Raw genomic sequence first — 24180 nt, forward strand, 5'->3', positions numbered from 1 at the left:
ATCGTTAAGGGAAAAAAAGCAAGGTGCAGAATGGTGCATGAGGTGTGCAGCACTCCGTGCAAAACACAAAGAATATAAGCATTGACGTCGGTACTTGTGTCGCACAAAGAAACTCTGGAAAACTAAGCAAGGAAATAACAGAAGTGGTTATTGGTGGGGAAGAGAAGAGGGGGGACAGAAAGACAGAGAGTAACAGCAGAAACACAATGACCATGGCCTGCCTCACTGTATGCTTAATTTTTGAGCCATTTGTGTAAATTACTTGGCCCCCAAAATTAGATTTTCAAATAAGAAGATGCATTTTCTGTGGCAGATCGCCGTCAGCCCCGTGGAACACAGAGGGGCAGAAGAGCACGGAACGCTGAGACAGGAAACCAGAAGAAACACTTCCCTGGCAACAGAATTTAAAATGCAGAAGGAAGTAGGGCTGCTGAGACAGTGGGTATGTCGGAGAAAGAGGAGCCAAGGAGCAGAGGGAGTGGAAGAACAAAAATATTGCTTCGGATGTGGAAGACTTGAAAGTAGGTCCTCTCTGTGCTGACTGGGGGGCTGGGGGCAAGCGTTTTAAGTTCTCCAAACCTGTGTGCTCATCCATAAAATGGAAATCACAACCAAACCCAGCTCACAAAGTTAAATAAGGCAAAGGTTAGATGAAAGGAAAATGTTAGGGCACCCTGCGACAGGGAGCGGAGCTGTGTGCAAACAACGTTGCGTTAAGAAATAAAAGGAAAACAGAAAAGCGGCCCTACACCTTCCTGATGCCCCTTTCCTCCAGAGACCTGGAGTCTTGCACCAAGGAAGCCGGGGAGGAGCGGGCCTGGGAGGACCGGGAGACGGCAGGGCTGGAGGGGCAGAGTCACAATCCCCCTGGAGGCAGGGAGGAAGAGGAGAGGTCAGCCGGCCCCAAAGGATTCTGCTTCCCAACCAACTCCTCCTGAGTTTGCTAACTTGGTCGTCAACAGGCTGCCTACTGCAGACCATTCTGGAGAACTTCTGGCATCCTGAGAGCAAGGGCAAGCCATTTCTGAGGGCTTTGCGTAGGGTGTGGAGGGCGCACCGGCCAAATTTGTTCCGTGCAGAGAGTGGGAAGGTGGGTTGCGGGAAGGCAAGTCTGGGGGCCAGGACCTCTTTGGGAGGTAGCAGTCCAGGGGAGACATGATGGTGGCCAGAACTGAAGGAGCGGAGAGACGTGGATGGAACCGAGAGGGTGTCAAAGATACACGTGGCTGGACATTAAAGCAGTGGGAACAGACCTCACTCAGTAACTGCTGACAACAGAGGCCACCACTGAGCTTCTGAGTTTCTTTCCCATCTGAGCAGAGGCGACTGGGCGTTTTAAAGGGAGAAGGAAGAAGGGGGTAGGGGCACAGGGGTTTGAGAAGGGTCAGGGAAGTCAAAAGTTACAAAAAGCAGGAAGAGCAGGAAGGCAGTGCTGGTCCCCGTGAAACCGCCTGGCTTTGCTAACTGACCTTTGTGGAAGTTAGGCTCCCACGCTCCCCCAGAGGCGGGGAGTCGGGCCCTGCCGGCAGGTTTGGCTGGGACCGTCAGTTATTTGGGCAGCCTTGAGTTTTCTCAGAGAGGCACTTCCAGTGGGAGGTGGGGGGCCCTAGGGTCATCTAGAGGATGTGGCTGCAAACTGTTAACAACTGTGTTAGCGTCTGTTCAAGTCTTCATAGGCCAAGGTTGAGGCCTAGTCAAGGAAGGGCTCAAAGGAGCCTGGCTATGGTTTGGTCAAGGAGAGAATCTTTACCAAGGCTCTGGTGAGTGTCTGGTTGTATACTGTGGGCAAGGGAGGGAGAAGCAGCAAGGGTGACCCCCTGCTTTGCCTGTGGAGCCTGCAGGGTGGGATGTTGTTGGTGTTCAGAGAAACCGGAAAGGAGAAAAGATTCATAAGGAAAGATGGTCGTCAATCCTGACCGTGGTGAGTCTGAACGCCTATGTTTGGGCGCCCAGTGAAGGTGATTAGTGGACAGCTGGATGTTAGGGTCCGGTCTCAGCAAAGGTGCCCGGGCTGGAGACCTCTATCTCCAAGTACCAACCGAGGGTATGTGAGCTGGGGCTGGACAATGAATGCAGAAGGAAAGAGAAGGCCCTGAGACACAACCCTCAAGAATATTACTTAATCCCCTTGGGGTGCCTGGGTGGCTCAGTCCGACTCTTGATTTCCGCTCAGGTCATGATCTCGCGGTTCATGAGACTGAGCCCCAAGTCAGCCTCTGCGCTGACAGCGTGGATCTTGCTTGGGATTCTCTTTCCCTCTCCCTCTGTCCCTCTCCCCACTCTCTCCCCACCCCCTCAAAATAAGTAAATAAACATTAAAAAAATATATCACTAATCCCCCAAATGCCACGTGGGGTTAGGAAAGTAGGCACGATATCCCCATTTGTCAAAGAACAACACTGGATTGGAGACTGAGGTTGTGACAAAAGTCATCCAGGCACTCTAGAATCACAGCTCTTAATTAATTATTGATCCAATAATTAATTAATAATTAATCGCATCAGAATACACTTCTCCTCTCAAATAAATAAATAAAATGACCAGACAATTGTGTATTTTCTTTTTATGGATTTTGATTATTTTAATATTAAAAAAAATTTACTGACTAGGAGGGGTGCCTGGCTGGCTCAGTCAGTAGAGCATGTGACTCTCGATCTCAGGGTCATGGGTTCGAGGCCCACGCTGGGCATAAAGTTTATTTAAAAAAAAAAAAATTGCCGGGGTGCCTGGGTGTCTCAGTCAGTCAAGTGTCCGACTTGGGTTCAGGTCATGATCTCACAGTTCATGGGTTCGAGCCCCACGTCGGGCTCTGTGCTGACAGCTCAGAGCCTGGAGCCTGCTTCGGATTCTGTGTCTCCCTCTCTCTGCCCCTCCCCTGCTCATGCTCTGTCTGTCTCTCTCTCTCTCTCTCAAAAATGAATAAATAAATAAACATTAAAAAAATTCTTTTTTTACAAATTTACCCTCAAGGAGCAAGGAATAGGAAATGATGTAGGAGCAGTCATGTGCTCACCCAGAACTAATAAATACGTCCCCTTGTCATGTGCCACACCTCAAACACACATGCTCTCTCTCTTTCAGAGACATTGACCCAACCAAGGCCATCCGTAATCTCTGCAGGGGGCAAGCTCTCAGAGCACACACCCAAGGGAGGAAAGATCTGAAACTTCTCAACGGCCACTGAACTCAGCACCCAAGCTCCATACAACCCTCAAACACACTGTATATCAAGAGAGATAATTAGCCCACTGTTGCCTTTCTCTTGGCTGTCACTTGCTAAGTTCCTTTTTCAGAATGGTTTTGCCATTTACTGTTTTATTTATTTATTTTTCATGTTTATTTATTTTGAGAGAGAGAGAGCACAGGCATGCATGAGCGTGAGCGGGGGAGGAGCAGAGAACAAGGGAGAGAGAGAGAGAGAGAATCCCAAGCCAGCCGCATGCTGTCAGCACAGAGCCCAGCTCGGGGCTCAGTCTCATGAACCATGAGATCATGACCAGAGCAGAAATCAATATTCACACGCCTAACTGACTGAGCTACCCAGGCACCCTGCAATTTATTATTTTTTACTTTATTTTTGTTGTTTTATTAAATGTTTGTTCTTGAGAGAGAGGGAGAGAGAGCGTGAGTTGGGGAGAGGCAGAGGGAGAGGGAGACAGAGGATCCAAAGCGGGCCCTGCACTGAAAGCAGAGAGCCTAATGTGGGGCTCAAACTCTCAGACCATGAGATCAGGACACTTAACCGACTGAGCCACACAGGCTTCCCCTGTTTTTTTTTATTTTTTTTAAATGTTTATTTAACTTTGAGAAGAGAGAGCATGTGAGCAGGGGAGGAGCAGAGTGAGAGAGGGACATAGGATCCTAAGCAGGTTCAGAGCTGACAGCAGTGAGCCTGATGTGGGTCTCGAACTCACGAACCATGAGATCGTGACCTGAGCCAAAGTCCAGTGCTTAACTGACTGAGCCACCCAGGCACTATTTTAAACCCATGATAAATAGATATCCATTTTTCAGTCAGGTTGGTTAGTTCAACACTGTTTTCTTCCATAACAGACAACAATTCAGCCATGAACATGAGGAAAACATTATTGATTTCTGTCCTTTAACCTCCATCATTACTCAGATTCAAAGTTATACATAAGAGTCTATCTTTGGTAAATGTTATTTCTGGGAACTGTGCTCTTTAATCGCACTCTGCCTAAGGGAAAGCCTCTTTACCACAGGACAGGGTTTCATAGAGTCCCTCCTACCTTCAAATTCTTGTCCTTCCTGGAACCTCAGAACGTGACCTTGCTTGCCAATAGGATCTTCGCAAATGCAATTAGTTAGGATGAGGTCATGCTCGTACCCATTAGGACGGCTATTATGGAGAAAAGAGAAAACAGCAAGTTGGTGAGGATGTGGAAAAACTGGAACCCTTGTGCATTGCTGATGGGAACATAAAATGGTGCAACCACTGTGGCAAACAGGTTGGCGGTTCCTCAAAAATCAAACATAGAATCGCCGCGTGATTCGGCAATTCTGATTCTAGCCACATATTCAGAAGAATTGAAAGCGGGCACTCAGACAGATTCTTACACAATGGTACGCATAGCAGCATCACTCACAATCGCCAAAGGATGGAAACAGCCCCAATGCCCATCGTCAGATGAATGGATCGACAAAATGCACCATATACATCCAATGGGATATTATTAAGCCTTGAAAAAGATTGAAAGTGTGCCCCATGCTACCACATGGGGGAACCTTAAAAACATACTATGATGAAATAAGCCAGACACAAAAGGTTAAATATTTGTAAGACTCCACTTATAAGAAGTTCCTAGGAACAGACAAATGGGTAGAGACACAAAGTAGAACAGAGGCCACCAGGAGATGAAAGGAGGGCACATGGGAGCTATTCTTTAATGGGAGTACACAGATTCAGTTTGGGACATTAAAAACGTTCTGGAAATGGATAGTGGAGATGATCAAATGACAATGGGAATGTACTTACTGCTACAGAATTGTATACTAGAAGCTCGTTAAAATGGTAAGTTTTATGTTATGTGTATTTTAAGCGCAATACGAAAATAATGATAATAAGAGAAAAAAAGATGGAGAGGAGGCCCTTAATCCAGGGTGACTGGGGTCCTAAAGAAGAGAAGAGACTACAGGGGAGGAAGCCGTGTGATGAGATGAGATATACTGGGAAGACCTCACGAAGGTGGAAGCAGGCATTGCCGTGAGGTTTCTAGAAGCCAAAGGAAGCCAAGGATTAATGGCGGCCAGAAGTGAGGAAGGATCCTACCCCAGAGTCTTCAGGGTGGACACGGCCTTGTCGACACCTTGAATTTGGACTTGTAGCTCCAACTGTGAGAGAATCAATTTTTGTTGTTGTAGGCCACCCAGTTTGTGGTGCTTTGTTACCTCACCCCTGGGGATCTGATGTGTCCTATTTCACATAAACACAAAAAAGATGCCTTTGCTTTGGGAGGTTGGGGCAGGGGCAGGAAGGGAGGATCTCAAGGGGACACGCAGAAAACCGTTTTCTGGGGCACCTGGGTGGCTCAGTCGGTTAAGTGGGTGACTCTTGATCTCGGCGCAGGTCATGAGCTCAGTTTGTGAGATCGAGTCCCTTGTTGGGCTCTGCACAGACAGTGAGGAGCCTCCTTGGAATTCACTCTCTCCTTCTCTCTGCCCCTCACCTGCTCACAGATGTGGGTGCTCTCTTTCTCTCTCTCTAAATAAATAAATAAACATTTAAAAAAAAAGAGAGTTTTCCATCCATTCATTTTCAAAAACCAGCTACATTTAACTCTTGTCGGATGAAATCCCATTGTCTATTTACGGCTTATTACACACACGGTAAACCTTATCTAAATAATATTTCTACTTTGTAGATGTTTAAGAGTTAAAAATGACAATATTTGCTTGATGGAATACTATGTTTTAGATGGTTGATATACGGAAAGGTATTTACAAAATATACTAAGTCAAAGAAAAGGTTACAAAAGCAACTTGATTCAAAACGTGAAGATGCGTGTATGCCAGGGAGTTAACAGTGGCTACTGTTTCCTCGGGAATTTTTCAAAATGTTTTTGAATGAGTTACTTTAGTAATCAGAAAAAGAAATTAATGTTATTACAAAATAACAAGTCAAAGTCAAATAGTTGAGTTGATGGGTTGAAGTTAGCCTTTGGTGGCGGGGGGCGGGGGGGGGGTAGCTCTTACAAACTCTGAGCCAGGGGTCCAAGAGCATGCTTTTGTCCATGGACCCAAGCCCTTGACATCTGGTTCACACCCCTGGTGTTCCCCCCTCAGTCATCTGAGTTACGTGGAGATCTGAGGTTACGTGGAGAATGTAGTCCTTCGAGGTTCCCCAGTTACCCCTGGGCTCAGAGCTTTGGAAGCAACTGAATTATTCTCCCACAAGAATGATGATGTTTCCATGTTTAGAGACATTCTCTACATATTTGATTATTTTTCTTGCTGAGAATAACAGTTTCATTATTTAAACAGTTTAGTTTATATTGACAAATATTTATTTTACCAGGCACCGTGTTAAATGTTGTGGAGGGTGTGTGGGGGGATGGGGGCGTGGTGTAGTTTTGTGATCAGAATCATGAGATCTAGAATCCAACTGGCTGGAATTTGAATCCTGGCTCTCTAATTTCCTCACACGGTGAAATGGGGAAATTATTTAATTTCTTCTTCAATCTGCAAAATGGAGATAATATACTTAATCAAACCTAAGATGCTTTTGATTAGAAACAGACATTATTTACTTCTAATAAAGACAAATATTACCCATTAAGCTTTGACATGTTGCTTTGAACAATATCCCTGTACAGCGCATGGACTGGTTACACCAGCCTCTCGTGGCGCTGAAATTTCTTTCATCTAGGCCAGAAATCTGGCAATTTCTCCCACCTCCTATGGCATTGTTTGGCAGAAAATGGGCAGTCCCTTTGTGCACATCTTGGTAACTGAAGATAACACAGCTTCACCTACCTGTAGGGGAGTTTTCTTTCCTTAGGTCCATGAAGCCCTTGGGGCTTTGCAAGAAGTGTGATCATTTCTCTAGGAGCAAATTTCCAGCTCTATTTTCATGATTTTCTGGGCTCACACATAGTCCCAACAATGCACATAGCTCAGGCAAAATGCAAACTTCACCAGCAATGACCAAGGCTGGGTATGCGGAGGCAAAGACAACTATGTGCGGGCTGCTTCTGGCCCATACTGATTGCAGAAGGCCATCAATTGTACGGTGCATCAGGATGCTGAGATGTTAGTGAAAGAAAAAAAAATTCTTTTAAATATATATTAGAATTAATTAAATCAGCGATACTTCCCTCTTGGAGTTTTGTGATGGTTACTTATGTGGTTATAACACAATCCCAGCTATCCTGAAGGGTGTCGGTCCTGAGGTTTAGATCTAAACTGGGCTCCAAAAGAACGAATACTCTGTGATCGTTAAGTAGAACCCTGGGGCCCTCGCTTTCTTTCCCAGGGGATTTCTATATCCTCTCTCTGCTTCTTGGATCCAGCCACTTAGCAAGCATGGACCGACATTGCACATTCGGTGCTGTGTAAAGGGCTCTCCAGATTCGTGGTCGGCATTCAACAAAAGCAAGTCCAGTGACCCATGGGATGAAAATATTTGGAGCTCCTAAGCATTGCTCATGCGTTTAAAGGTGGACAGTGATCAGGGCGTCGAAAGAGCAGCTGAAAACAAAGCAGTCTGGGGAGAAAGCGGAAAAGCACAAAGCCTTAAAGATGGAAAAACGAAAATCGGGGGCACCTGGCTGGCTCAGTCAGTGAGCACGCCGCTCTTGACCTCAAGGTTGTGGATTCAAGCCCCACGTTGGCTGCAGAGATCACTTAAAAATAAAATCATTTTTTTTTAAAAAGGGGTACCTGGGTGTCTCAGTCTGTTAAACATCCGACTCTTGATTTCGGCTCAGGTCATGATCTCATTGTTTGTGAGTTCGAGCCCAGCATCGGTGTCAGTGTGGAGCCTGCTTGGGATTCTCTCTCTCTCCCTCTCTCGCTGCCCCTCCCCAACTCTTGCATGTTCTCTCTCTCTCAAAATAAATAAATAAACTGTTTTCAAAAATCTTTAAAAAGAAAATTGGTGAATGAGGAATGAGAACTAATTTCTGATCCTTGCTTCTCCGAGTCTATTGGGCTGACATTTCCTTTCTATGTTTCCCTTTTAAGCACTATGAGAATCAAGGTCCTTCACATCCACTTCACAATTTCATCAAGGAGCAAATGGAAGCCTGGGAGGGGAGGTGACCTGAGGGACCTGGGTTCTGGTAGGTCCGTGGAGACTGCCCTCCCCTCCTCCTTCATTCGTTTCCTACACTTATCAATTGTTGTAAAATGTATTCTCAGTACGATGGAAATACCTAATTCATTGACAGAGACGTCTGTTAAACAGCACTCCTTCCATCATGGCCACGGAGGAACTTGATAACTAATATACAAAGAAGTACCTGGCATTTAGGAAAGAAACGTAAAGAAAAAAATTAAGAAATTCCGTATCAACAACAAAAATATCGTTGTTAGGCTATAGTAAAAGGAAGACAAAAACACCAAATAAGGGACCTGAGCTTGTGTTTTTTTTCCTATAAATAGACTTTTGGAAAAAGACATGAATTTTCCACTAAAATAATACTTTTAAGGCTGTTAATTACAGTAAAAAATTATTTCTCAGATCAGAGTGACACAAATATAATTATACACATATGTGTGTATATATATGTATATACATCATCTTTACATATATTAAATATGTATTTTGTAATAAATAAATATGTTTTTATTTAGTGTTTAAAGGTCTAGAAATAAATATAAAAGCATCAGCATGGCCAAACACGGCAGTGATTTTCTAGACTTAAAGGTCTAGAAATTCTGCCAGAAGCCCCTTTCCAGTAAAAGCGGAGCCTCTGGTAAATTACAAACTTGTCTTGCTGATAAATTCATCTCCCAGATGCTGACCAACTGGAAAAAAACATCGATCCCAGTGGAAGTCCGAGAAATTTGGAGGACAGTAACTCTGTCAGTAGCCAAGAAATGCTAGATGCCCAAGTAAGGTGTTTTGGGTAATACATCAGAGAGACTGGCTGGTTCGGGCTTAACCCCAAGGGAGAAGTGAGTGAAGTTCAGGAGTAGGCCAAAGCACCCACAGAGGAGAAAGCCTGGGCGTCCCGAGGGACCCAGACCAGGACCTAACCTCTCAGGCTCAAGGCTTTTTTGGTTTCTATTTCCCTGGGCTGCATGGCTTCCCATCTATTCTGTCAGGTTCTCCCAAACACCAAGGATTAGGGTGTAAGTCAGGTGCTCCGAGGGGAATGGCGAGGTCAAGAGTGCAAATTAGACCTCAGACCTTGTTCTGCCTCAAGCAAAGGTACTGGACTTTTGTGCTTGTGCCACTCAGTTGATGATTATAGTCTGTGGGGCTGGGCATGAGCATGGGGGAAGAATAGAAACTCCCAGGGGCTTCAGGCTCTCTAAATGGATGGGTGGCCCCAGCGCCCAAGGGCACTCCTCAGAGAGTCACTCACAGAGGCTGGCAATGGGCACGCTCAGAACTGGTGAAAGGAACCCACAGGGGTCTGGGCAGGGCCACAGCTGTGTCTGCTGTAGTCTTTCTGCTTCCTTCCCTGTGCCTGCTTCCTCCCCCCATCCCACCCTCTCTCTCTCTCTCTCTTACTCACTCACTGCCCAACCTTCTCTGCTATCTCTTGCATTTGGGTCAGGTACGGCTGCTCCAAGCTCTGTGTCCTATCACTTCCCATGAGAGTTTCTGGAAGAGACTGATAGTCTCTGCATCTCTGTTCCATCCTCCCAGGAGAGAGAATCTCTTGACTTAATTTGAAGCAGGTGTCTCCACCTCAGTCCAACTGACTGTGGTCATGGAGCCTAGGAGTGCAGGATCTTAACGTGTGTGTGTGTGTGTGTGTGTGAGAGAGAGAGAGAGAGAGAGAGAGACAGAGAGAGAGACAGAGAGAGAGAGAGACAGAGACAGAGAGAAATATTGGGGTGGACAGACCAACAGGTTCTCAGAAAAGCTCAGGATGGACCTGGCCAACTTCACCTTGGATCTCCTGGTCTGGGCTCATTCAACTACATACCTTGGATTTTAGGACAACAGATGTCACAAATGTCCAGAGAGAAAAAAATATGTCTGACTTCAAGGCCAGAGGCTCTAAAAGCTTAGTTTGTTCAAGAGGGATGGGGGCTTAACAAGAGCAAAGTTCTGGACAAGCAATTACAAAGGATGCTCGTGTTTTGAGGAAGAAATGGGAAGATCTTAAGAAAGTCGGGTGGTGCCTGGGTGGTGACATCAACACACACAGACTATAAACAATTGTGCACAACATGGCAGGGTGTTTACAGAGTCATGTCAATGACAGTTATAGAACTAAAATAACTAGTAGAAGGAATTCAGAGAACAAAATATTCAGGAGCCTTTAAAAATAGATATAATTGAAATAATAACAAAGAGGTAACTCAGTGCTTGAGACTGGGGTGTAATGATAAATGACTAGCGTGAGAACACAGGCCTTTTCAAGACCTTTAAGTGGAGAAAGCAAGTTTAAAACAGCAGAGCCAGCGAGATAAGTGGTAAATATAGAATTATGTTTATCTTCATGCATTTAAAGAAAACAAGAGCAAGCTGAATGTTGAGTTTATGGGTAAATTTTTCTTCTTTTTTCCCCCCTGTTTTGTAGACTATGAACTACCATTGCCATTGTTTATATCATGAGAATAAAATTAAGTCAATGAGAGAAAAGAGTAGAACTATTTCAATTTAGTTTCTTTTCTTTTTTTTTTTTTTAACAAGAAAATTTTCTTTTTTTTTTTTTTTTTTTTTTTTAAATTTTTTTTTCAACGTTTTTTATTTATTTTTGGGACAGAGAGAGACAAAGCATGAACGGGGCAGGGGCAGAGAGAGAGGGAGACACAGAATCGGAAACAGGCTCCAGGCTCCGAGCCATCAGCCCAGAGCCTGACGCGGGGCTCGAACTCACGGACCGCGAGATCGTGACCTGGCTGAAGTCGGACACTTAACCGACTGCGCCACCCAGGCGCCCCACAAGAAAATTTTCTAATGGAACAGGGAAAGCACACATCCTTAAGAGGGTACCAATGTCTGGATGGAAGGGGAGTTAAGGGACGATCTAGATGCTTTAAATGAGTTTAAGAGCCCAGGTCCAGGCAGATTATTCCCCAGAGCCTTGCAAAAACGTTACAATGATGTGCCTGGAACCACTGCTAGCAAACCAGACAAATTCAAGGCAGCTACAAAATGTGAAAGCAGTATCATCGAAAAGGTGAAGAATCAGAGTTGCCTTAGATGAGAGTTGTTCCGGGAAGGCATCATTTGACCTTGGGAGGCAGCTGTTTCCTGTGCCCACCATCTTTGGGCAGCTGTTGGGTGATGCCCCATGATGATGGTATCACCGTGTCCTCCATGGACGGGAGGCTGGGCCAGGTCACAGTTCCTGAGGAAAGCTGGGTGGCCCCTCAGTGGACTACAAAGTACCCCCCCTCCCTAAAAACTAAAGCTGATCTAAAAAGGCAAGTCCTCTCTTGGCTCTTATGAGTAATTGTCGCAAAGGTCACAGGTTCTCATTTTACAAACAACCCAGGGTCACTTACACATAATCTATGTGTCAGGGTAATTTATTGGGGTGTTTCTTCTGACAGTCTCCCCCCCCCCCCACCATTGCACCAAGGTGAACCAGCTCTTTGTGCTTCCCCCACCTTTCCCACTAACCTTGTGCTCAGGGGAAGTTGAGCTCAGAGGACTCTGCACCAAAAATGAAACTACACAAAAGATGCGTTTCTTCCTGGCTTTATTTTCCTAAAACCAGAGCTCATTGGAGAACCAATGTTCTTGTTCTTTGAGGACACCAATGGGGAGAGGAGCACCTTGGAGACAAACGAAGGCAGCTGGAGGGATTTCTTCTTACCTATAGGAGCCGAGAGGTAAGAGATATGCATCTTTTGCACAAAGATATACGGTTGTCAGGTCATTTACTATCTGCCTCACTCACACTTGTCACTCTCCCGGGCAGAGATGGAGTCTTATGTAAACACATAAAAACATAACAGGTGTTCCGCAAACATTTATGAATCAGAGAATGGTGGACAGCAAGGAAAAGGGAAACAGGAAATTGAAGTCAGTTTTGGAAGTAGAACTCTGGGAAGCAGATACTTAGTAAAAGACTGGAAGAGGAAAGGCAATCAGCTTGAACCCCAGGGGCCATGAATAAAGGAAGAAGACATGTAAGGAGCAAGGCCAGTACCAAGAAGTAGCCTCACCAGTGAGAGACCTAGGGCGGAGGGCTTCTCCTGAACTTGCTCCTTCATTGGAAGGTGATGGTCAAGAGTCTAATAGCCTCAGCAAAAACAAATGCTGTTGCCACTATCTCCTTCTTAGAATTTCAGAGGGAAATAGGCTCAAAAGATTATTTGAATAAGCACGCTTCCTAAATTAGCTTATAGCAACTTTCCTAGAATTCCTTCCAGTGCTGCTTCTGTAATCCATGAAACAAATTCTGTATCTCAATTCCTGGTGACACTACTTCCTAGATAACATACTTGGATTTATAGATTAAGACGATTACTGTGGATTAAGAGAATAATAGCCAGATCAAGAATGTCATGCTAATTAGGAGCAGAGCCATTTGCAAACCTAAAGAAACAGATATTAAGACATCCAAAGGGTGGCCCCAGCACGTGGGCCTCAGTGTCTCTTTGGAGAGTTGTTTGTTCCCCAAGTTAGGCCCCCAAGAAGGCTGCAAATGCTTGGGTAAGAAACCAGAGAAGGGTTATAGCTGTAGGGACTACTTTAGGAAAAAGAGCAGGTGTTTCCCTCCTCTCCTCATTAAGGAAAGCAGAGCTGGATTTGCTTTAGGGGACTTTAGAATGGGTAGAAAAATATTCTAGAGTCCTCATCCCATGTATAAGGCAATGGTGGGGACTTCTGTTTATCAGGGTGAAAGAAATCTGCATTGGAGAGTGTTACACATTTAGCAGGTAAACGCTGAGTTGTTTCCATGATTGCTGTTTTAAATGTAGGTTTAATCTACCTAGCCCTTCCAGAAAACTACAGATAATAGGCATTAGGCTTGTGTGCTTAGGTCACAGACTAGTTGGGGACAAACTGGATTTACTGGTTCAGGAATCTCACCATGACTGATGTCTCTGCAGTGCAATGGGGAGCCACTGGAGGCTTTGAAGCAGAAGAGTGATGTGATCCAACCTTTATTTTAACTGGACCATTCTGTTGAAAATCGATCAAGGGACTAAGGGTGGAAGTGAGAAAACCAACAGAGAGGCCATTGCAGTCATTCAAGAGAGAAGTGATGGTGTCTTGGACCAGGGTGGGTATCATGGAGGTGGTGAGGAGGTGTCAGATCCTGGATCTATTTTGACAGGAGAGCCAGATGGATTTGTTGATACTCAGATACGGGATGGGAGAGTAAAAGTGAAGTCAAAGATGGCCCTGGGGTTTTTTGCTCGGGGGTTGACCAGCACGCTGGACCTCGGCGAATGGCACTGCCATTTACTAAGATGGGAAAGGCAGAGAGAAGCAGGTTTTGGAGGGGGGGAGTAAGAGCTGTTTTAGACAAAAAGTTCTAGAGGCCTATTAGATATTATAGATGTTTAGTAAGCATTTGGATGTGGTCCAGACCCCAGAAAGAACTCTATTGGAGATAATAAATTTGAGAGTCATCAATGCTGAATATTGATCTTACCAAAAATTACAATACAGCTGTACTGGGAGGAAGGTGGGAGGAAAAAGTTTATGCGTGCGTGGGGGAGGGCTGTATCAGAAGGCAAGACTTCATCTTGCATAGAAGGAACTCAGTGGTAAGTAGCTAATGGGGGGGGGGGGCGGGATTCAAGAAATAGCTGTATAAGCATCACGAGACGCTATTATCCCTATCACGTCTGCTCCGTATCCTTAAAATTTCCTTCCTCATCTTTTTTAGGATGGGTGTTTTTAAGAGTTTATTTTTCTTTCTTTCTTTCTTTCTTTTTTTAATTATTTGTTGTCTACCACATGGAGGCATTCAACAGCCATGTGATTTTTTTAAGTAATCTCCACACCCAAAGCGGGGCTCCAGTTCACGACCCCGAGATCAGTCAGATACTCATCTGACTGAGCTAGCCAGGCACCCTTTTTTTTAAATCTCCTTTTTAACAGCTTTATCAGACACGAGTCACAAACTATACAATTCATCCATTTAAAATGTACAGCGCGGTACGTTTTAGTATATTCATAGAATTGTGCAACCATCGCTACAATTAATTTTAGAATTTTTTTATTATGCCAAAAAGAAACCCTGTGCCCCTTAGCCATCAACCCTCAATCCCCTACCCCTCTCCCCCAGCCTAGGCAGCCAATATTCTACTTTATGTCTCTGTGGACTGGCCTATTCTCCATGTTTCATATAAACGGAATCACGCGATATGTGGTTCACTTTGCTGGTTTGGGTTTTTCTACTCTCCTCTTCCTCTCTCCTAAGTTCTGTCTTTTCAAGCCGCCTGCACCCCCACAGCCAAGCTTCGGGTTCTTTGGTCCCTACTTTGCAGAAGCCCCTGTCATCACTCCTGAATTCAGCTGTTCTTAGAAAATCCTTCCTTTGCCGTGGCCCTCCATGACAAGAACATGCATACCTCCCTACAGCCCTACCAATGACTGTCATTCAGTGCTGTGAATGAATCAGAAACATTCCAGAGTATCTTGGACTGTGTTGCCTGAGAGCAGGGCTGCCTGATGATTTCAGGCAACATTCTAGGCAGCCTAATCAGAGTTTATCAGCAGCACCGTTTACCCTACTGCAAATTATAAGGCATAGAAAGTTTTTGAGGGGAAACTACATTGCAGTTTATATTTTGGATTGGATTCCACAGCCTTGTGAAACATTTCTATCCCCCATTCTTCTTTTATACTTAAACAAGGGAAAGGGGTATTTTTTACATTGAATTTTACAGACTCAACAATAGCGCTTTTGCTTGTAAAGCTCCATGGGTTACCTGTGACAACAAAACCTTTTTCCACACTGGCATTTGCTGGGGAATTGAAGCAGAGTGCTGAACCTGGTTTCAACACATATAGGTATATCAGAGGATGTTCTCTGGATTTGTTCAAGAAGTGGCCATATGTCCAGAATACTGTCTTCCTCATAAAAAAAAAAAAAAAAAATTAGAAAGAGTTTTGTTCTTCATGCTTACAACATTCAGATTTTAATCCTGTTCATCCAAAGGGGTTTCTCTCAAGCTTTCAGAGCATAATTTATAGCATTTTGCAAAGAAAAACACTTCTTCAATCCTTGCGGGCTTTTTCTATGCATTTATTATGTGAATTAGCTAACTGCGAGAACTGAGAAATAGTCCCATTTACAATGCAAATATAACATTTGAACCCCTCGCAAAAGGACAAAATTAAATAAAACATTTCTTGATTTAAGGTAGTTAAAAAAAATAAAGCTGTCAAATACTTCTTATGTTAAAAGAGGTGCAGTAAAGATGTAAAGTAGACAAAGGACCACAGTATCTCGAGTCACAGCAAACAAAAGGAACACTGTACAGAATACACTTTATTCTAAGGAAAATCGGAGGCTATTGAAAGGCTTTTAGTACAGGAGTGACGTGATTTGATTTGCTGTGTGGAGAATCCATTGGAAGGAGCCAGAGTAGAAACAGGGAGCCCAGGTGGAAAAATTACTTTGGTTGGAGAGGCGCTTCTCGAGCTTCCATGTACATGCAAATCACGGGGTGAGGGGGGTGTGTCTTAGCAAACTTCTAGATGTATATGACACTCCTGGTCATGGGCCGCACTTTAAGTAGTGGGGTTCAGAGTAGGGCAGTACCAGTAGTGATGGAGGAAACGGGTGGATACCCAAGGAATTTAGACAATAGGTTTATAAGACTAGCTGATTAATCAGGAGAAGGAGAAACCTAAAAGAGGGGCCTAGGAATGTGTGATGCAGATGCCAACACAAGAAAATGCTGCAAGAAGGCAGCATAGGCAACCATGTCAGATGCTCAGATGAAAAAACAAAAGACCGCAAATGGCCCATGAGACACAAGTGCCCACCTAAGTCACCGGTGAATTTAGCACGGTTCAGGCTGAGTGGTGGTGGTATCCTCGATGGAGGGATCTGAGAGGGGATACTGAGACAAGGAACTAGAACACACTTTGAAGAAGGGGGTGGAGGTAAGGAGATGGTTGGGATGGTAGCTGGAGAGCATGTGATATAGGGGGAAGGTTGTGTTTTATCTTTCAAAATAGAAAAGACATCAGTGTGTTTAAATGCTGACAGGGAAGACTGGGTGAAAAAGAGACCAGAGCTCCAGAAGTGACAGAAACTGAGAGGTATCATGAGGTCCCTGAAAACAGAGGAGGGTTGCAAGGAATGGACTTAGATGCAAGGAAAGGGCTTGCGCCATATTGTGGCAAGAAGAGAGGGTCAAGACCAATGTCAGTAGGTTTGTAGACATGGAGGTGAGAGATGAGACATCTGTCATCTGATGGCTTCTGTTCTCGGTGATGCAGGAGGGAATGTCGTCTACTAAGAGCAATAAGGCAGCAGTAGTGTGCTGGGCTGTGAGGGGAGCAGGAAGGATGACCATCCAGAGTAGAACAGGTGGTTCCCAGCGAGCGCTGGGGGTCTGTATGCGGCGGGCGATTTCACACCCAGTCTGCAATTTGCTGCAGGTGCTCCGCCTCCAAGGTACAGGAGAGTGAAGGTGAACCTTTGGTCCATCTGGGGTCGGCCATTTGCTGAGTGAATGTGTAAGGAAAGTCCAAAGAGAAACAGAGTTTGGTTTAAGCTAGCGAAAAGAGTGTTCTATAGGCTATAGGGCCTGGCACCCGGTAGGTTTACAAGAATTGTACTCATTATCACAGGAGAAGAGAGACAATTCCCAGCCTCTCCTCAGCCTCCCCACAGCCCTCCACCCCTCCTTCAAGACCACCCTCACCTACATTCCCCACCCCCATGATATCTGTACTGAATATGAAGGTACTTTTGGAAGTAGCTGTGATACTTATTTTATATGATCATTTATTTTTCAGTCATTTTATGTGTCCCCACTTCATCATTATCTAGATGAGAATGCAGAGTCTCAGAAATCAGGTTCTTTGTTCAGTTGTTCAGTTTACCGCTGGAATAGTGTTCTGTGTAGCTAGTTCTGAGTTTCAACAAATGATACTACTTAAGGAAAGTAATCATCGGATGAGCCACAGTATATAATTTATCATCATCATCATCATTTTTTATTGAGAAAATCACATTTTTCTAAATATAGTGGCACATAAGGTCCCCCCCCGCCCTGCTTAAAGTGGTTTATTACTGTTACTGGTCTGTAAGGATTGCATTTGGTCTGTGATCTGGAAATTAAAAGTTTCTACGGAAGAAATAGATTTCAACATAAAGGTCACATTAGGAATGAGTAGTGACAAAATCAGAAACATGTTTCAGTACAAGGAATTAGGAAGTTGGGCAAACAATGTTGCTTCTTTTAAGACTGAGTTTCTTCATCTGTGAAGTAAGGAAATTAGAAAATATGACTCCCAGTAGACTCTATGACTGTATGATCCAAACAGTAGCCACTCCCCACGTGTGGTTACTTAAATTTAAGTTTAGGGGCGCCTGGGTGGCTCAGTTGGTGAAGTATCTGACTCTTGACTTTGGCTCAGGTCACGATCTCGCAGTTCATGAGCTCGAGCCCCACATGAGGTTCTGTGCTGATAGCACAGAGCCTGCTTAGGATTCCGTCTCCCTCTCTCTCTGCTCCTCTTCTGCTTGTTCTCAAAATAAAAATAAAAATAAACTTTAAGTTAAATTCATTAAATTAAATAAAAAATTCAGTTCCTCAGTCACACCTGCCACATTTCAAGTGTTCAAAGGCCATATGCATCTAAGTAGTCTACTGGACAGCATGGATATAGAACATTTCCATCACTGCAGAAAGCTTTATTGGACCGTTCTGGTCTATAATTTCAGTGTTTGTACAATTGCAACAGAGGGAAGATGTTAAGATGCTTCCATAAGTCATCGTGTTGTAATTTTCCATTTAATCATACGACACTACATTGCTAGACTACACCTACATCTCACGTGGCCCAGTGGATTGGTGGGAAACTAAGGTAAAGTGAACCTAGTGCAATGAAATAATCTCTACGTAATGGAGAGAAAATACATTCTAAACCCCTCTTGCTTTCCTCTCCTCCCTGCCCTTCTTCCTTCCTTTGCCGCATTTTTTATTAAGTGCCGAGACTTGAGTCAGCTATTGAGTATTCAAAAATAATTCAATCTGTCCACTTGGTCAGGGAGAGAAATAGATGATGACAATACAAGGTATTTGGTAAGAAACATGATAAAATGATCTTTGGGGTTCTTTAGAAATCTATGGGAAGAGTATCTAACCCTAACTAATGAGTCAAGGGAAAGCTTTTCAGAAAGGGTGATACTTAAGGTTCGTGGTAAAAGATATATATTAGTTATATGCTAACTAATTTGGTTGTAAATTAAAAAAAATAAAATTAATAAAATAAAAAAAGAGATGTATATGAGTTAAAATGGTTCCCAGGTGTGGATATTATGGTTTGCCATTAATTATGACCCTGTTAAAATGCAGCATCTGAAAGAAAGCAATTTGAGCAAAATGAATAACAAATAGTTTGTGAAAGTATTAGCATTATGAACTCTGTGGTATGTATAATTTGCAAAATCACTATCAAAATGTGAGAATGGTTCTTTTCATCCATTCTGAAGGAGTACCTGCCTAACACAGTCTTTTTAGCTGCTTCCTCCTGTGTAAGAAACAAACGGTGAGTTGATTCAGCTAATATGGTCCTATTCCCCTCCCCAACTGTATTTCTCAAGACTTTTACCATTTCAATGAATGTTGCCTCTTATATCTCTTAGTTTCTCAGGCTAAAATCTTTGGAGTTATTCTTTTTTTTTTTTTTTCAAGTTTATTTATTTCTTTTGAGAGAGAGCGCACGCATGCACGTGCATACAAGTGGGGGAGGGGCCACGAGAGGGGAGAGAGAAGCCCAAGCAGACTCGGTACTGTCAGACACGGGGCTCGAACCCACAACCGTGAGATCATGACCTGAGCCGAAATCAAGAGTCAGACGCTTAGCCGACTGAGCCACCCAGGAGCGCCAGTTGGAGTTATTCTTGATTTCTCTATTTTTCTTACATTCTACATCTATTCCTTCAACAGATCCTATAGTCTTTGCCTTCAAAATACATTCAGAATCACCTCCCCTTTCCCTAGGTCCTGTAATACCTTTGTGGTCCAAACCACCGCCCTGTCTTGCCTGGAGAAGAACAAGGGACTTCTCGTGGTCTCTTTCTACTGCTGCCTTTTCACTCTCAATTCTCTTCTTGGCAGCCAGAGTAACACATTTCAAATTTGTCAGATCACACCATGCCTCTGTTGAAATTCTTCAAAGCTTCCCATTTCAGAAAGATAAAGTCAAAAGTCCTCATCATAGACCATAAGTCCCTACATGATCTGTTCAAGCTACTTCATCCCTCACAATTCTCTCCTGCCTACTCAGACTGCGCTAGCCCCACCGGCACCTGGCGGGCTCAGTCAGTAGAATGTGTGACTCTTGATCTCGGGGTTGTAAGTTGGAGCCCCACGTTGGGTGTGGAGACTACTTTAAAAAAATCTTTAAAATTTTTTTTAATGTTTATTTATTTTTGAGAGAGAGAGAGTGAGAGAGAGAGAGAGAGTATGAGCAGGGGAAGGGCAGAGAGAGACTGAGACACAGAATCCAAAGCAGGCTTCAGGTTCTGAGCTGTCAGCACAGAGCCCAATGTGGGGCTCGAACCCATGAGACGAGTCGTAAGATCATGACCTGAACTGAAGTCGGACACTCAACCGACTGTGCCACCCAGGCGCTCCTACTTAAAAAAATCTTTAAAATTGCTCACTCTGTACAACCATCTCCACGATCATTCTTTTCTTTCTTTCTTTTTTTAACGTTTATTATCAAGAGACAGAGAGAGACAGAGATGAGTGGGGGAGGGGCAAAGAGAGGGGGAGACACACAATCCAAAGCAGGCTCCAGGCTCTGAGCTGTCAGCCCAGAGCCTGACGCGGGGCTCGAACTCACAAACCGAGAGATCATTGGCCTGAGCTGAAGTTGGACACTTAACCGACTGAGCCACCCAGGCACCCATCCACGATCATTCTTATTCTGCTTTTTCTTCAGTGCTCTTATTACTACTTGATATGTTATATATTTGCTGGTTTACTAGAATATAAACTCCACAAGAGCATAGATTTTGTCATGTTTACTGCAATATCTCAGTCCCTTGAATCTGACTCAGACATACGCAGTTCGTAACTGTTAATGAATGAGTGAATGGAATTCACATTTCATCTATAATTATATGACCTCCGTGGACCGTGAGTTCCTAACGACATGATTGTATGTTATTTCCTGCCACCGGCTCATCACGTGGAAGGTAAACTCACTATAAATGAAGTTCCTTAAATATACCTCCCTCATATTGAAAGCTATAGGATCATAGGCCCAAAATGAATCTTTTTTAAAAAAGTGTTTATTTATTTATTTATTTATTTTGAGAAAGAGGGAGAAAGCACAAACCCGCACAAGTGAGAGGGGGAGGGGCAGAGAGAGGGAGAGAGAGAATCCCTCTGTGTGATAGCACAGAGCCTGACACGGGGCTCGATGTAACAAAACGTGAGATCATGACCTGAGACAAAATCAAGAATCGGACACTTAATCGACTGAGCCACCCAGATGCCCCCAAAATGAATCTTAAACAGTATTCTAACCTATAGCCATGCCTTCAGGGAAGACCTCACTTAACAGTTACACTATTTTGAAAGGCTACCAGGGAAGAAGAATCCATCGTTTTCTCTGTTTAACAACTTTTAGTTCCGGGAGATTCTTTCTTAAGCCAAATCTAAATCTCATTTACTTTTATTCTGGGATTAGAAGAATTTTAATAAATAAAACTTGTCAGTTATATCTTAATTATACCTCAGTTTTTAAACAAAAACAACTGGGGGTGACTGAAATTCTCTCTCTCTCTTTCTCTCTCTAGCTCTGCTTGAAATTCTCTCTCTCCCTCTGCCCCTCTCCCTTGCTTGTGTGTGCTCTCTCTTTCTCTAAAAAAAAATAATAATTAAATAAATAAAAACAATAGGTCAGTATATTTTTTTCTCCTTTTTATTTCCTTAAAAAAATTTTTTTTTATGTTTATTTTTGAGAGAGACAGAGACAGAGTTAGAGCAGGGGAAGGACAGAGAGAGAGAGGGAGACACAGAATCTGAAGCAGGCTCCAGACTCTGAGCTGTCAGTACAGAGCCCCACACGGGGCTCAAACCCAGGAACTGTGACCATGACCATGAGCTGAAGTCAGATGCTTAACCGACTTAAGCCACCCAGGTGCCTCTTGTTTCCTTTTTCATAAGGAATCCATAATTGTTGCAGAAAACACAAAGAAAAAAATTATCCATAATGCTCAAAGATAACCTATATAAATAGCCTTTTATATTTACATGTGTGTATATACATATGTTAATATTTTATTGACATATACATAGAAAGAAGTACACAAATCAAAAATAGCTTGATGAATAATTCAAAGTGTAACCACCAGTATAGCAACTCAGGTCAAGAAATAGCCCCCTCATTCCCACAACTAATCATTATTCCTTTTATCTTCTCAGATTTAACTACTCTGGATGTCTAACACTGTAGATTAGTTTCATCTGTTTTTAAACTTCATGTAAGTGGAACCATATAGTACTCCATATGTGCAGTACTCTATTTGCCTTCTTTTACTGAACTTTATGTTCTGAGCTTCAGTGTGTACACACACATGTACACACACATTACTTCCCTTTATTAAATCTATCTTCAGGGGACCTAGGTGGCTTGGTCAGTTAAGTGTCTGACTTCAGTTCAGGTCATGATCTTACAGTTTGTGGGTTTGAGTCCCGCTTCGGGCTCTGTGCTGACAGCTCAGGACCTGGAGCCGGATTTGGATTCTGTGTCTCCCTCTCTCTTTCTGTCCCTCCCCCCACTTGGGCTCTCTCTCTCTCTCTCTCAAAAATAAATAAACATTTAAAAATAAATAAATCTTCAGTTGTATTTGATCAGCTCTTAAACTCATCAAAAATTTTAAAATTTTAAAAAAAAATTTTTTTTTTGAGAGACAGAGAGACAGAGCATGAGTAGGGAAGGGGCAGAGACAGACAGAGACACAGAATCCAAAGCAGGCTCCAGGCTCCGAGCTGTCAGCCCAGAGCCCAATGTGGGGCTCGAACCCACAAACTGTGAGATCATGACCTGACCCAAAGTCTGACGCTCAACTGACTGAGCCACCCAGGTGCCCCATAAACTCATCAAATTTTTAAGAATTTCAATTATATTTTTTATTTCTAGGATTTTCACTTGATTATTTTTTATAGTTTCCATTTTTTCTAGAAAAGTCTCCATCTCATCATTTAATTTCTTAAATATATTCATCATATTTATTTTACTGTTTCTTCTGATCACCTAGATACCTCCTATGAATATGTTTCTATTATATATTTTTTCTCTTGGTCTTCTGTCCTATCTTGCCTTCTTGTATGCCTGGTTATTTTTTTATAGCGTGTCATACATTGTTTATGAAAAAATGTAGAGATGGATTGAGACTCGAGATGATGGTATCTTCTTCCAGAAAGGATTAAGGTTTATTTGTGGTATAGCATAAGGCTAGGACAGACAGGTCATCTTAGTCTAACTTATTGGGCTGATTTGAAGGTAGATTTATTTCTTGTGAGATTCACCTTCATTTTTAGGATCTAGTGCTTTGTGGTCCCAACCAAAAGTCTGGGTTGTTTGCCAAAACTTCTCTTCCTTAGAGAGTCCTGAAATCACAACTTTGCCTGCTTAGCGCTGTCAAAGTGCAAAACCTCTCTTTTACTCTTTTGCCACTCAGTTGTCTCTTTCAAATTAGCAGTCGCCTCAAGGAGGAAAGCAGCCCCACATACCAGGCCCACCTCTTCCCTCTCTTCTAGATCTTAGCTCCACAAATTGCCGGGCTAACTCTCTGGTAACGTCAAACACGTGGGTTTTTAAAAATTTTATTGATGTATCTATTAATTAATTTATCTAGTTTTTCTAGTTATACTTGGTGGCATTGTTCTGAAATACCCTAGGCCAGAATTCAGCCATTGCCAGAAGCAGAAGGTAGTACATATGAATTTTACATACATTTTACATATATGTATGTATATACATAACATACATTCCTATAACTTGTTTTTCCCACTTATCCTTGTTTGAGCCATGAATATCTTCAGTAAGTGTCTCAGTATTAATTTACACAATAATTTTAAGTTGCTACATAGAATTTATACCATTCTATGAGTGAACCATAATCTTTTAGCCAAACCTTTATAATAGGACATTTCAACTGTTTTTATTTTTTCTTTGTTATAAATAGCAATGTGATGCTCATCTTCACATTACATTTCTAAAAAGTTGTACTCATTTCTTAAACATAATATCTTGACATAAAAATATAATAGGAAAAAAGTATGAATATTTTAAGGCTTTTGTTACATGACTAAAAGTCCCTCTAAGAAATGCATACCAAATTACATTTCCATCAGCAGTGTGTAAGCCCCAGTTTTCTCATATTTTTAAGCACTTTCTAAATAATAGAATTTTTATTTTTAAACTTACCTGTTTCTGACATGCATAAACAAATATTTATTATATTCTTCTGTATCCCCACACCAGAAACACTCTTGGGGTCACAAGGTAAAAAATTACACTTGGATCCTCACCTTAAGGAGTTCATGACTCTTCATAGGTATTCCTTTTTAAATATTTTATTTATTTATTTTGAGAGAGATAAAGAGTGAGAGAGTGGGGGAGGGACAGAGAGAGAGAGAGAGAGAGAGAGAGAGAGAGAGAGAAATCCCAAGCAGGCTCCACGCTGCCAGCACAGAGCCCAATGTGGATCTCGAACCCAAAAAGCCATGAGATCATCACTTGAGCTGAAACAAAGAGTCGGACGCTTAGCCGACTGAGCCACCCAAGTTCAGCATATTCTTTTTTTTTTTTTTTTTTTTTTAAGTAGGCTTCATGCTCAGCACAGAGCCCAACATGGGGCTTCA

General features: G+C 43.0%; 1 long non-coding RNA gene and 1 other non-coding gene across 2 annotated transcripts; one reads left to right on the top strand and one right to left on the bottom strand.

Moving 5' to 3' along the window:
* The first annotated feature begins 2616 nt into the window (after window positions 1-2616).
* Window positions 2617-2689, top strand: TRNAE-CUC (transfer RNA glutamic acid (anticodon CUC)). Its single transcript has one exon. It is a non-coding gene; the product is annotated as a tRNA-Glu (tRNA).
* A 1484-nt stretch (window positions 2690-4173) lies between these two features.
* Window positions 4174-15182, bottom strand: LOC131483403 (uncharacterized). The gene is made up of 3 exons (XR_009247640.1): window positions 15043-15182; window positions 6994-7262; window positions 4174-4360 (listed from the first exon to the last, which is right to left on the bottom strand). It is a non-coding gene; the product is annotated as an uncharacterized LOC131483403 (long non-coding RNA).
* Between the last annotated feature and the right edge of the window lie 8998 nt (window positions 15183-24180).

Source organism: Neofelis nebulosa, chromosome 1 (genome assembly GCF_028018385.1).
Source record: "Neofelis nebulosa isolate mNeoNeb1 chromosome 1, mNeoNeb1.pri, whole genome shotgun sequence".
Lineage (NCBI taxonomy): Eukaryota > Metazoa > Chordata > Mammalia > Carnivora > Felidae > Neofelis > Neofelis nebulosa.